Genomic DNA, 6,735 nt, shown 5'->3' with positions numbered 1-6,735 from the left:
TAACCTTTCTTTGGTTTGAAACTTAGATTCTAGGTTTGGAAGTTTTGAGACATTGACCATAAAACTAGATACCATTTTGTTTTGCAGAAAATTGGTGAAGATCGGTCAGTTTTGTAGGCTTTTGGATGGTTATTCTTTTGGATTGAGAGTAATAGTGGAAAATTTAAGTTATTGATTTTGGATTTAATTCATGATCAGATTGGCTAATTAAATCGAGTATTGGAATTTGTCTTGGACTATGCCACAACTTTAGGTTGATTCAAGTGTGCTAAAGAAATTCTAAGGAGATTTTGTTTTGCGTTTTTTAACCAAGTTGAGTTAAGTAATTTTACTATTGAAACTACCCTAGTACCCAACAATGATAATTATGATTTATTGAGGATTATTAGTTAGCATGATATTTATGTTTGTCTTCATTGACTGAGGTTTGAAATGACTGGAGTCAGGAATTGACAAATATGATTTACTGAGGATATATTGATAGTTTGATGTTTATGTATGCCTTGCTGATATGAGAATTTAAAAGGCTAGTTGCGCATAGATATGTTTGAATACTAGTATGATTGGAGTATATCATTTTTATTGGAGATCCTGCTGAATCTGAGGAGGATGAGATGCATACATATGTTGTAAAGCTATGATGAAGAAATTTATATGTATATTGTAGAATCATAATGATGTGATGTATATGTATGTTATAGAACCATGTTGAGATTGTGATGTCGAGATTGTGATAGTGATTTTACTAATTAGTTAGAATGCCCACCAATTTGTGTTTCCTTCAGGATTCACCAGTTTGTGTTTCCTTCGGGATTCACCAGATATTGTGTTTCCTTCGAGATTCACCAGATATTGTGTTTCCTTGGGGATTTACCAGATATTGTGTTTCCTTGGGGATTCACCAATTTGTGTTTCCTTCAGGATTCACCAGATATTGTGTTTCCTTTGGTATTCACCAGATATTGTGTTTTCTTCGGGATTTACCAGTTTGTGTTTCTTTCGGGATTCACCAGTTTGTGTTTCCTTTTCACCAGTTTGTGTTTCCTTCGGGATTTACCAGAGATAGTAGGCATATTTAGCTACACTAGTATAGAACTCAATTTTGCATGTATGTATGTGTCCCATAAGGACTAGGACAATTTATATGTTCCACCAGAGGTAGGCATCCAGGGGACATAGATGCCTAACCTGACTCCAGTAGTGAGGTTACTTACTGAGTATTTTATACTCATTCTTTCTCATGTTGTTGTTTCAGGTAAGGGTAGAGATGTACAAGCGATAGACAAGCGGAATACGTGATCGAGCCACTGGGACTAGTTTTATACTTCCGCTCATGAGATTTAGATTTCTTTTCATGTTTTTCTTAACTTTCAGTTTTGATATTTGAAACTTACTATTAAGAATCGTCACACTTATTTATTTTCATTTATGATTTATGGGTACCCTATTGTTGTTTTTAATATTTGAATTTAATGAAGGCCTTTTGCACTTACCTTATTTATTTAGCATTTATTTCACCATAAAAGAATGTCGTTTTAAGTTCCACGCATGCATGTATTTAGTAACGGCCTAACTTAAGTCCTAGGGGGTCGGGTCGTTACAGTTGGTATCAGAGCCTAAGTTTTAGGTTTTGTAGACTGACTTACGATGTAAGTCTTGGTTTTGTGTCCCCTATGGCTATTCACGGATCCTTCGTCCTAGCTAGGTATGTTCTTTCATTAAATGTTTTATGGAAGATGTATTTAAAAGCCTTCATGTCTAAGCTTTATGTATTGACTGATTGTTATTGCTAGTTTAACGACCTGATAGAAGTTAGCATGAGATGGCTATTTTGTTTTGGTATTATAGAAGAAAGAAGAATCACAATAAGGCCATTTGGCGTTAGTTTAATTCATGGAAGGACTATTAGAAACGGACATATATTTCTGTTCAGGGATATTGAAACCTGATAGAACGATGAACTGTTATGCACTTATGACATGAAAGAAAAAAATGGATGTATTTGGTTAAGCTATAAAATAAGGTAGGTGAATTGGAAATTCACTGTGGAATAATATTAAGTTTTGCATTACGAAAATAAAACTAGTGGTGCTACAAGGAACTTTATCACAAGGCACACGTTTTTAGTTACGAAATTAAAGTTTCTTTATAAGATAAGGAAGAGGTGAAGAAGAGACTATAAATTTTATTAAGGATTACTAAATATTAAAGTCAAAATGTTCCAAGAAAAAAATTGAAAGGATTAATAGGTCATGATCACTTTCATGGTATCGAAGTTGGTGGAGCAAATAATGTATGGTGTTTTGGTTCTTTATGTAACGTGCCTAAAAGGAAGAAGAATTACTAGATAGAGCATAAAGCGATAGTATGAGGAACTCTTTACAAGACCTAGGTAAGATGAATTGGTCAAGAAACGCCAAGATGGTTGAATTTATAGTTTCCTTTAGATGGGAGAAAACGAGTTATTGGATTGAAAATTCTTAAGATGCTTGGGTTTGAACTATGTATTTGTTGCAATGAAAAGGTTCAAGTTTAATTAACTATACCAAGAGGAAGGATAAACGTTTTGAAGTTTAAAAGCAATGTGATCTTGTGGGGATACTCTACTATGGTTCCAAGTTTGGAATGGAATTTTAGATTTATGAAAAAAGGTATAAAGGGTCATATGTCTTGGTTTAGGGATTATGTTTCGCTCTTGAAGTAAAAAGTGCACTTTCAAGTTGTTGGCTTAAGCAAGGATAAATGTGAAGAAAATAATAGTATTTAAGGAAAGGTTTTATTCATTTGGGGAGATAAATGGAAATTAATGTGTTCAAGATTCTCAAATAGTTAAGAAAGGTTTGGATTTTAAGACATGATATAAGTGGATACAAGGCATGGTTTGGTATAAAATAGGAATCTTTTATTACCATTTGGAACTTTGGACTGCAATAGGCATTATTCGGAAAAAAAAAAAAAAAAAAATAGCCTGCTTAGGTTGTTGGATTGTAGACTGTGAAAAGAGATTCAAATAGTCACATGTTTTGGTACAGATATATTTCATTAGGAAAGTGAAATAGAGCATCTTGGATTTATTGGTCTTGGAAAAGATAAGGAAAGATGAAAGAATTTGAGAAATATTTTGTTATTTTGAGAAGGTAAGAGGAATTGATGTTTTGAGATTAAGAACAAAGGTTTGGTTTGGTGTCCAAGATAGGAAATATGTATTTACGAACCTTTAGAGTTGGTATGAACAATCTCATTACTATTTGGAACTATGAATCTTCGTATTTGTTGGTTGAATGGATATCCTGCCTAAGCTATTGGTCATGGAACTCAATTTTAGCATGAGAATTTGATTAAGCTACACTATCACGCGTTGGAAGAGTGCTTAGCAATCTTCAAATTATAGTGAAGTCGAGGAAATAACGTTTTATGAAAGGATGTTTGGTAGCAATAGTTGTTAGAAACTGTGGAAATAGAAGGGGTAAGGCCTCGTTAAAGAGGGGGAAGACGTTGAAAGGTATTAGCAAGGTTTAAAGGTTTTGATTGTGGACACGAATATCTAGAACAAGGAGCTAATGAAGCCATCGATTTGATTTGAAGGTGAAAGTAATCTAGCTCTAAGTAAAAAAAAAAAATGCTATATGAGTATTAAGGTTGAGTAAATTTGATCTCCCATAATGACCCCTAGCACTAGAGATAAACTTGAGTTGAGAGAAACTCCTATCCTTAAGGCTCCTCATAGAAGGACTCTAGCAGAGTTGGAATAGCCTAAGTCACTTATACAATAACCATTTAGCAAAGTGTTTCATATGTGCCTTAATGTTTTGTCTTGGAGCACACCAGCTTTGTTTATTAGGATAGAAATTCATGCGACTTTGTATCAACTATTATGAATTGAATATGATAGCGTATCTCGATTGCAGGGGATTGTCAGGGCAATTAGGTGGCGAATCCGAATTCTGAATCCTGGACTTGAGATGCCACGAGAGATATATTTTCTGTTGCATGGACAGTGAGGTGACCCACTCTATGGAGTGTGAACATTCTCAATATAGATGTATGCAATCATGAATGTCTTTATCTTAGAAACTGACATTAGGTAATGGTTACAGCTATTATGAGGTTATAGTGATGTATTTTTATGGGGACTTCAAGAGCCTCATTTAAGTGAGATTTTCAGACTCGTGCATAAGAGGGTCTAAATGGTGTTATGTGTTTATTTTAAGTTATACAATTCATGGTAGGAGGTGAAGACTTTTTGAAACGTAGAATTAGTGATAATTAAAAGTTCTTTGGTAGAATTATCGGTCTGAAGAAGCAATTTGAAAACATGAGGATGAGATAAGAACTAAGTATCACGAGCCTTTAAGGACTTGAACTTTCGAGGGCGAAAGTTTCTTAAGGAGGAAAAAATGTAACATCTCAAATTTCAGGAAAATTTAAGTTAATTATCTAAAATTATTGAGTTTAAATTTTCATTTCATTTGAAAAATTGGGGTTAAATTGAAATACTTGAAAAACTTTTATTGGTTAAATTGAAATTAATTAATTAGATATTCGAACTGATTATCTTGAAAATATTGAATTTTGCTTCCCTTTGATTTTGGATTTTAGGGCCAATTTTAAAAAAAAAAAAATTAAAAGAGATAATTAATTTCATGTGGTTTTGAATTGATTTAAATATTTGGAAGGATTTAATTTGTATCAAATTGCTGGATCTTATGCCCTTAAATTTTGGTTTTTGAAGCCTAAATTAAGATAATTTGAAAAGTTAATTGATTTCTAAATTTAATAGAATCTTTGGAGATTTTGAAAATATTGTGATAAAATATTTTATTTATCTTTTCAAAATTTGGAAAAAATAAAAGAATCGAGATTTTTTCGAAATTAAATGAGAGTGAAATGAGGTCAAAAATTAGAGAGAAAGAAATTCGATTTTTCAGCGACAGCTTCCACAAAATTGTCAATTGTTAGAGTTTGAACCGTTGGATCGTGCTCAAATTTGGTCAGTCGGTTCGAGATATAGAATTTCATTTTGAACAGTTGGATTGTTGTTTGAAGCTCTGGTTTATTCTTAATCGCTGCTAAATAAAATCTATAAACTAGAAATTCCCTTTCTCTCCCACTCTCGCAAACCCTCCTCATGCAAGACCCTCACTACCAGCCGCTAGCCTAAACAATTTATGTCGTCCGATAGCAACACACGCTGCCTATCTATGGCAGCCACAAGTCGACGCGCTGTCGGCTACCATTGCCCCGATCTTTGGCGGAATTTTGAGGAAAACCTTGGGTAAGACTTATTTTTCCTTATAATTTGGGAGGTGAAGTTCACCCCTTTCATTTTGGGTTAAATTAGTAACCTCTCTTTGGTTTGAAACTTAGATTCAAGGTTTGAAAGTTTTGAGACATTGACCATCAAGTTAGATACCATTTTGTTTTGCAAAAAATTGATGAAGATTGGTAAGTTTTGTAAGTTGTTGGATGGTTATTCTTTTGGATTGAGAGTAATAGTGAGAAAATTAAGTTATTGATTTTAGATTTAATTCATGATCAGATTGGCTTTTTAAATCGAGTATTGGAATTTGTCTTGGACTATGCCACAACTTTAGGTTGATTCAAGTGTGCTAAAGAAGTTCTAAGGAGATTTTGTTTTGCGTTTTTTAACCAAGTTGAGGTAAGTAATCTTACTACTGGAACTGCCCTAGTGCTCGACAATGATATTTATGATTTATTGAGGATTATTAGTTAATATTTATGTCTGCTTTCATTGACTGGGGTTTGAAATGACTGGAGTCAGCAATTGACAAATATGATTTACTAAGGATATATTGATAGTTTGATGTTTATGTATGCCTTGCTGATATGAGAGTTTAAAAGGCTAGTTGCGCATAGAGATGTTTGAATACTAGTATGATTGGAGTATATCATTTTTATTGGAGATCCCGCTGAATCTGAGGAGGATGAGATGCATACATATGTTGTAAAGCTATGATGAAGAAATTTATATGTAAATTGTAGAATCATGACGATGAGATGTATATGTATATTATAGAACCATGTTGAGATTGTGATGTCGAGATTGTGATAGTGATTTTACTGATTAGTTAGAATGCCCACCAGTTTATGTTTCCTTCGAGATTCACCAGTTTGTGTTTCCTTCGGGATTCACCAGATATTGTGTTACCTTCGGGATTCACCAATTTGTATTTCCTTCAGGATTCACCAGATTGTTTCCTTCGAGATTCACCAGAGGTAATGGGCATATTTAGCTATAGTAGGATAAAACTCAATTTTTCATGTATATACATGTCCCATGAGGACTAGGACAATTTATATATTCCACTAGAAATAGGCATCTAGAAGACATAGATGTCTAACTTGACCCTAGTAGTGAGGTTACTTATTGAGTATTTTATACTCATTATTTCTCATGTTGTTGTTTCAGGTAAGAGTAGAGATGCACCGACGATGGACAAGCGAAATTCGTGATCGAGCCACTGGGACTAGTTTTATGCTTCCGCTTATGAGATTTAAATTTCTTTTCATGTTTTTCTTAACTTTTAGTTTTGATATTTGAAACTTACTATTAAGAATCGTTTTCACACTTATTTATTTTCATTTATGATTTATGGGTACCCTATTGTTGTTTTTAATATTTAAATTTAATGAAGGCCTTTTGCACTTACCTTATTTATTTAGCATTTATTTCACCATAAAAGAGTGTCGTTTTAAGTTGCATGTATGCATATA

This window comes from Benincasa hispida, chromosome 2 (genome assembly GCF_009727055.1).
Source record: "Benincasa hispida cultivar B227 chromosome 2, ASM972705v1, whole genome shotgun sequence".
Classification (NCBI taxonomy): Eukaryota; Viridiplantae; Streptophyta; class Magnoliopsida; order Cucurbitales; family Cucurbitaceae; genus Benincasa; species Benincasa hispida.
Note: the sequence above shows the minus strand (reverse complement) of the source record.